Source organism: Myotis davidii, unplaced genomic scaffold (assembly GCF_000327345.1).
Source record: "Myotis davidii unplaced genomic scaffold, ASM32734v1 scaffold428, whole genome shotgun sequence".
In the NCBI taxonomy this organism is placed as follows: Eukaryota; Metazoa; Chordata; class Mammalia; order Chiroptera; family Vespertilionidae; genus Myotis; species Myotis davidii.
This window is the reverse complement of record NW_006299834.1, coordinates 132,797-138,886: the sequence shown is the minus strand read 5'-3', so window position 1 is coordinate 138,886 and position 6,090 is coordinate 132,797. Positions and strand designations below refer to the sequence as shown.

At 48.7% G+C, this 6,090-nt stretch overlaps 1 long non-coding RNA gene across 1 annotated transcript in view; it reads right to left on the bottom strand.

Moving 5' to 3' along the window:
• Nucleotides 1-6,090, bottom strand: part of LOC107185027 — a 16,471-nt gene that overhangs the window by 1,061 nt on the left and 9,320 nt on the right. Inside the window, exon 2 of the long non-coding RNA XR_001515936.1 lies at nucleotides 730-833. This is a non-coding gene — a long non-coding RNA (uncharacterized LOC107185027). The remainder of the gene's footprint in view (nucleotides 1-729; nucleotides 834-6,090) is intronic.

Genomic DNA, 6,090 nt, shown 5'->3' with positions numbered 1-6,090 from the left:
CCCTGTGCCTGGACCTCTGCCCTCCGGGCTCCCCAGCTCACCTGGAGCAGGGCCTGGCCGGGGCAAAGGCTGTGCTTTAGCTACTTGCGGCTGGAGGACTGTGAGGACACCAAGGCAAAGAGAGAACTCTGGCCTTGGAGCCGATCGGCATGTTGTGCTAATCTCGGCGTTAACATATCACCTGCATGACGGCCGGTCTATTTTTAAAGCCGCCAACAGGGATTCATTTGGGCCCGAGTTCTCTAGCCACAGCTATTCCTGGAGAAGGACCTCTGCACATGGAGGGGGCTGGGCTGTGAGGAGGCACCCCCTGCACCCCTGGGCCCCTGGGCTGTGCAGATGACCCCGCACCATCAGAGGTCAGAGCGTGGGGCAGGTAGGCAGGTCCCGGGAGCCGCAGGGAAATGTGGCCACAATCCTTCTCGGTCCTTCTCTCCCGGCCTGGGGGCAGAAAGAATCCCTCCAAGATGCTCAGAGAGCTCAGACAAAGGGGACAGATGCCGTGTGTCCAGATCCCTTCCCTGAGCTCCAACAAGGAGGGCCGTAACCACAGCAACAACTCACAAACATGCGTGCCGGGTGGCTCAGAAGGTCACTCCAAGGACGTTACCCTGAGCTCCTAAGTGAGGGCATGTGCGCAGGGCTGGCTGCCCTTGTGCTGCTGCCCACGCACTAAGCCACTGACACTAACCACAGGGGCCACTGCCCCTCCCAGGGTGCACTGCTCACCTGCAGCGCTGCCTTTTCAGAGGTTGTGAAGAGCGGCCATGCGCCCGGCCTCGTTTTTGTTAAAATGATCATCTCCATACACATGCGTAATTGCAGTGGAAAGTCTGGTAGGAGAGGCAGCAATGTGCTAAGAGAGGTACCCTGCCCCCCCGCCCCCCAGAGGCCCCGGGGACCTGCACCTCTTGTCCACTCCCTGTTCTCCACGCTGCCCCCACCCCAGCCCCCTTCCTCAATGCACCAAGCAGAGTCCTGGTTCAAGGCTTTCTCACTCGCTGTTCCTCCCCCTGGCTCGCCCCTCTCTCCACCAGGCTTCCTCCTCCCCTCTCCCGAGATCTCTGCTAACGGCAGGCCCACCCTCAGGAAGCTGCGGCTCCCACCACTCACTGCTCCATCGCCCTCGTCCTGTGGGGGTCCCTGGCACTCATCTCCTCCTGAGTGACACTTCCCTTCGTTCGCTGTTGAATGACTCCCCTCCAGGGGAATGAGCTCCCTAAGAGTAGGGCTTGTGAGCAGCCCCAGCACCTACAACAGCCTGGCCCAGGGGCAGGGCTCACAAACTCAGCTTGTCAAGGTGCCAAACAGCTGGACACCCACCGGCCAAGCCCTGCAGTCAGACCCCTACCTCACACCCTATAGGAAATCAACTCCAGGCGGATCGATGACCTAAATGTAACAGCTAAAACTCTACAACTCTCAGGAGAAATCAGGTGTCAGTCTTCATGACCTTGGACTGAGCAATGGTTTCTTAGCTGTGACACCAAAAGTACAGCAATCAAAAAATAAAAGATAGTGGACTTCATCTAGATTCAAAACTTCTGTGCTTCAAAAAATACCCTTAAGAAAGTGAAAAGAGCCTGGCTGGGGCGGCTCAGTGGTTGAGCGCTGTGCCATGCACCAGGAGGTCACTGGTTTGATTCCTGGTCAGGGCACAGGCCCAGGTTGTGAGCTCAATCCTCAGTAGGGGTTTGTAGGAGGCAGCCGATTGATGTTTCTCTCATTGATGTTTCTCTCTCTCTCCCTTCCTCTTTCTAAAAATCCATTAAAACATATTTTAAAAGAAAAGAGGAAAAGACCCTCACAGAATGGGAGAAAATGCTTGCAAATCATATATCCAACGAGAGACTTGTATCTGAAACACATAAAGAACCCTTTCAACTCGATAGTAAAAAGACAACCTAATTTTAAAAACATGCAAAGGATCTGAAAAAACATTTCTCTGAAGAAGACGCACAGGTGGCCAATAAGCACATGGAAACATGCCGGACATCATCGGCCCTCGTGAGATGCGGGTGGGAACACAGTGAGATGTGGTGATGGAAGAGCAGTCACCAACGGACAGATGACAGCAGTGTGAGCAGGGGGTCAGAATGTGGGCGCCCAGACTGCTGGGCGGGAAAGGGGGCAGCCACTGGCAAACAGTTTGGTGGTTCCAAAAAGGTTAAACATGGAGTGACCATGTGACGCAGCAATTCCACTCCTAGACATGTACCCAACAGGAATGGGAACGGGTCCACACAAAGACATGTACATGAGTGTGTGTGAATGTTCGCGGCAACATTATTTATGAGCGCCAAGAAGTGACAACAACCCAAACGCCCACCAACTGATAAACAGATGAGACGTGGTCCATCTGGACGATGGAATATTATCTGGAAATAAAGAGGATGACCTGTGCTGAGGCTCTCGTGAAAGAAGCTAATACACAGAGTGTGTGCTTCCATTTATGTGAAATGTCCAGGAGAGGCAAATCTGTAGAGACTAGAGGCCCGGTGCATGAAATTCGTGCACAGGGGTGGGGGGTGTCCCTCAGCCCAGCCTGTACCCTCTCCAATCTGGGATCCCTCTCACAATCCAGAACTGCTGGCTCCTAACCACTCACCTGCCTGCCTGCCTGATTGCCCCTAACTACTCTGCATGCCAACCTGATAGCCCGCTAACCGCTCCCCTGCTGGCCTGATTGATGCCTAACTGCTCTCCTGCCGGCATGATCGTCCCCAACTGCTCTCCCCTGCCAGCCCAATCACCCCCAACTACCTTCCCCTGCAGGGCTGAAGGGACTGGGGGGCTCCAGCTGGATGAGGCGTGAGGCGCCTGCTGCCCCCCAGCGGGGCTGAGGGGACATGGTGCCACCATCTTGTGGCTGTGGGTGCCACCATCTTTGAGGGCGTGGCAGCCAATTAGCATAGTCCCTCTTTATTGGCTGTGGGTGCCGCTATCTTTGTGAGGGTATGGTGGTCAATTAGTATATTCCCTCTTTATTAGATAGGATAGGATGTAGATTAGTAGTTTCCTGGTTGGGTTGCGGGGGGGTGGGCGTTAGAAGGTGACAGCTAGAGCTTGTGAGGTCTCTCCACTGGGATGATAAAAATGTTCTCAAGTTGATTGTGGGGATGTTGCACAACCTGTGACAATAACAAAAACCATTGAACTTTTAAAATCGGTGAGCTGTTCAGTGTGTGAATTACATCTTGAAGGAGTTACCGAAAACTTCACTTACAGAGACAGCAATTTTTCTGGAAATAAAATTGGTGGCCTGGGTCTTCCTAAAAGACGCTGTGTGGAGTGTGACTCTAAGGTAGAAATAGTCCAAATGCCCACTAATTGGTGAATGAATAAACAAAGCGTGCTTTCTCAATACAAGGGGACCCAGCAGGCCTTCTCAGTACAGGGTTTGCAAAAGATTGTCTCTATTCTGTGGGTTGTCTTCTCATTTTCTCTACATTCTTTGAAGCACAAACGTTTTTCATCTTAATGAAGTCCAATTTAGCTATTTTTTCCTTGACTGCTGTGCTGTGGCTGTCATGGCTAAGAAACCATTGCTCAGCCCAAGGTCATGAAGATTTCCTCTAAGAGCTTTATAGTTTTAGCGCCTACGCTGAGGTCTTTGATCCATTTTGAGTTCATCTTGTCCTTAGGAGGTGTGAGTGAGAGGTCTGATAGCGTTCTTTCGCGGGTGGGCACTCACTGTCCCAGCACCATTTGTTGAAAAGACTGTTCTTCCCCCCACTTAATGGTCTTGGCGCCCTTGCCGATCATCAGTGAGCGGAGTGCTGAAGGTGCCCCTCTGGCTCTCAGTGCCGATCCATTCCTCTCCACGTCTGCCCTTATGCCGACACCACACTGTCTGCGCTACTGCAGCTCGCGGCGAGTGTTGAAATAATGAAGTGTGAGCCCTCCGAGGCCTTCACTCCCAAAATGGTTCCGGAGAGTTGGGTTCCTTGAATGTCCACATAAACTTGGATCAGATTGTCGGTTTGCACAGAGAAGCCAGCGGGGTTTCTGATGGGGATTGCGTTGAGTCTATAGATGGGTTTGCATCGAATCTTCAGTCTATAGGTCAATATCTTTCAACTTCAGAATATTAATTATTCTGACCCATGACCGTGAAATGTGTTTCCATTTATTAAGACCTTTCTAAATTCCTTTCAATGATGTTTTGTAGTTTTCAGAACATGTTTTGCACTTGTTTTGTTAACTCTATTCCTAAGTATTTTATTCTTTTTGAAGCTCTTTCTTGTAAATGGATTCCTTTTCCTAACTTTATTTTCACATTGTTTGTTGTGAGTGTATAGAAATACAATTTATTTATGTATATTGATCTTGTACCTCAATCTCATTTATTAGTTCTAATAACTGATTGAACTGGTAACTTAGTTTAGGGGGTAGTAGATTCCTGAGCATTTTCATACAAGATCAAGTCATCTACAGAGAGAGACTATTTTACTCCTTTCTTTCTCACCCAAATGCCCAGGCTGGAGCCCGCAGCACGGGGTCAGAGAAAAGCCATGAGGGTGAATATTCTTGTCTTAACCCTGACCTTAGAGGGAAATCATCCTGTTTCATCATCCCATGTGCGCTTAGCTGTGGGTTTCTCTATCAGATTGAGGACGTTCACTAGTTTGTTGAATGTTTTCATCACGAAAAGGAGTTGGATTTTATCAAAGGCTTTTCGGCAACTACTGAGATGATCATGTGGTTTTCGTTTAATATCTTATTGATATGGTGTATTATAATAATTTAACTCCTGGATGTTAAACCAAGCTTGCATTATTGGTAGAAGTCCCACTTGGTCAGGGTGGATAAACCTTTTTACATTTTATTGAGGGTTTTGCCCACACACTCACAAGAGATATTGGTCTGTAACACGCCTGTAACATCTTTTTCTTGTTTTATTATCAAGGTAATACTGGCCTCGGGATGACTTTTGAAGTATTCTCTACTCTTTGACATATTTTTTGGAAGCACTTATAAAGAATTGCCTCTAATTCTTTTTTAAATGTTTTTGTAGAATTCACCATCTGGACCTTGTGGGAAGGCATTTGGTTATTAATTCAATATCTTTATTTATTTAGGTTTTCTATTTCTTCTCGAGTCCGTGTTGATAGTTTGTATCTTTCTATGAATTTGTTCATTTCTTCTGTTGTCTAGTTTATTAGCATATGATGTGTACACTATTTAAATGGCACCTGTTAAAATTTTCGTTTTCTGCTCTGGTATATAAAAACCCAATTCATGGCTGTCTACTGACTTGCTAAACTCTTACCAACTCTAATCTTAACCTAAAGCATCTCTGTAAGTCACTGCACACAGAATGACCCGCTCAGTGAATAATGACAACCGTTCCTTCATTTCCAGTTCCCGTGACTTCCTCCTCTCCGTTGCCTAGGGCCCTGGCGGGGACCCCGGGCCAGGGGTGAGCGGGGGGAGCAGGCATCTCTGTCTGGCTATCAGCCCCAAAAGGACAGCTTCCAACATCCCACCAGTAACTGTGTGTCTGTTGCCGATTTTCATCCGATTGGGGAATTGCCTGATGCTCCCCGTTTTCCAAGCCTTCCCTCTTTCTGTAAATGAATATTGGGTGTTAGCAAATGCTTCTTCGGCATCTGTTAAAGTAAGTGTGTGATTTTTCTCCTTTAACTTGTTAATATGGCAAATGCCACTCAAGTTTATAATGTTAAATGTGCCTGGCGGTTTGGTTGATTTTTCATATTTTGTTTAGAATTTTGCATCTCTATTCACTAGTGAGAGTTGCCTGTAATTTTTCTTCCTCCTAATACCCTTCTCTCTCTTTTGCATCCGGTGAGCTGGTCTCCCGGGCGTGCCGGGCCATCCTCCCTCTCTCGCCGGCAGCCTGTGTGCGAGACACTGCTTCTCCACGAGAGCAGGAGCCCGTCCGGACCTGGAGTGCTCCTGGCGGAGAGCTTTGCAGTTACAGATTCCCTTTCTGTCTGTGCCTCCCTTTCTGTCTGTGCCGACGTGGGGGCACTTTTACTTTTCTAACGCCTCCATCATTCCGTGTAAAATGTCATGTCAATCGCCACCGTTTCCTCCCTGCAGCCTCCGTTCACTCTCCTACAGCCG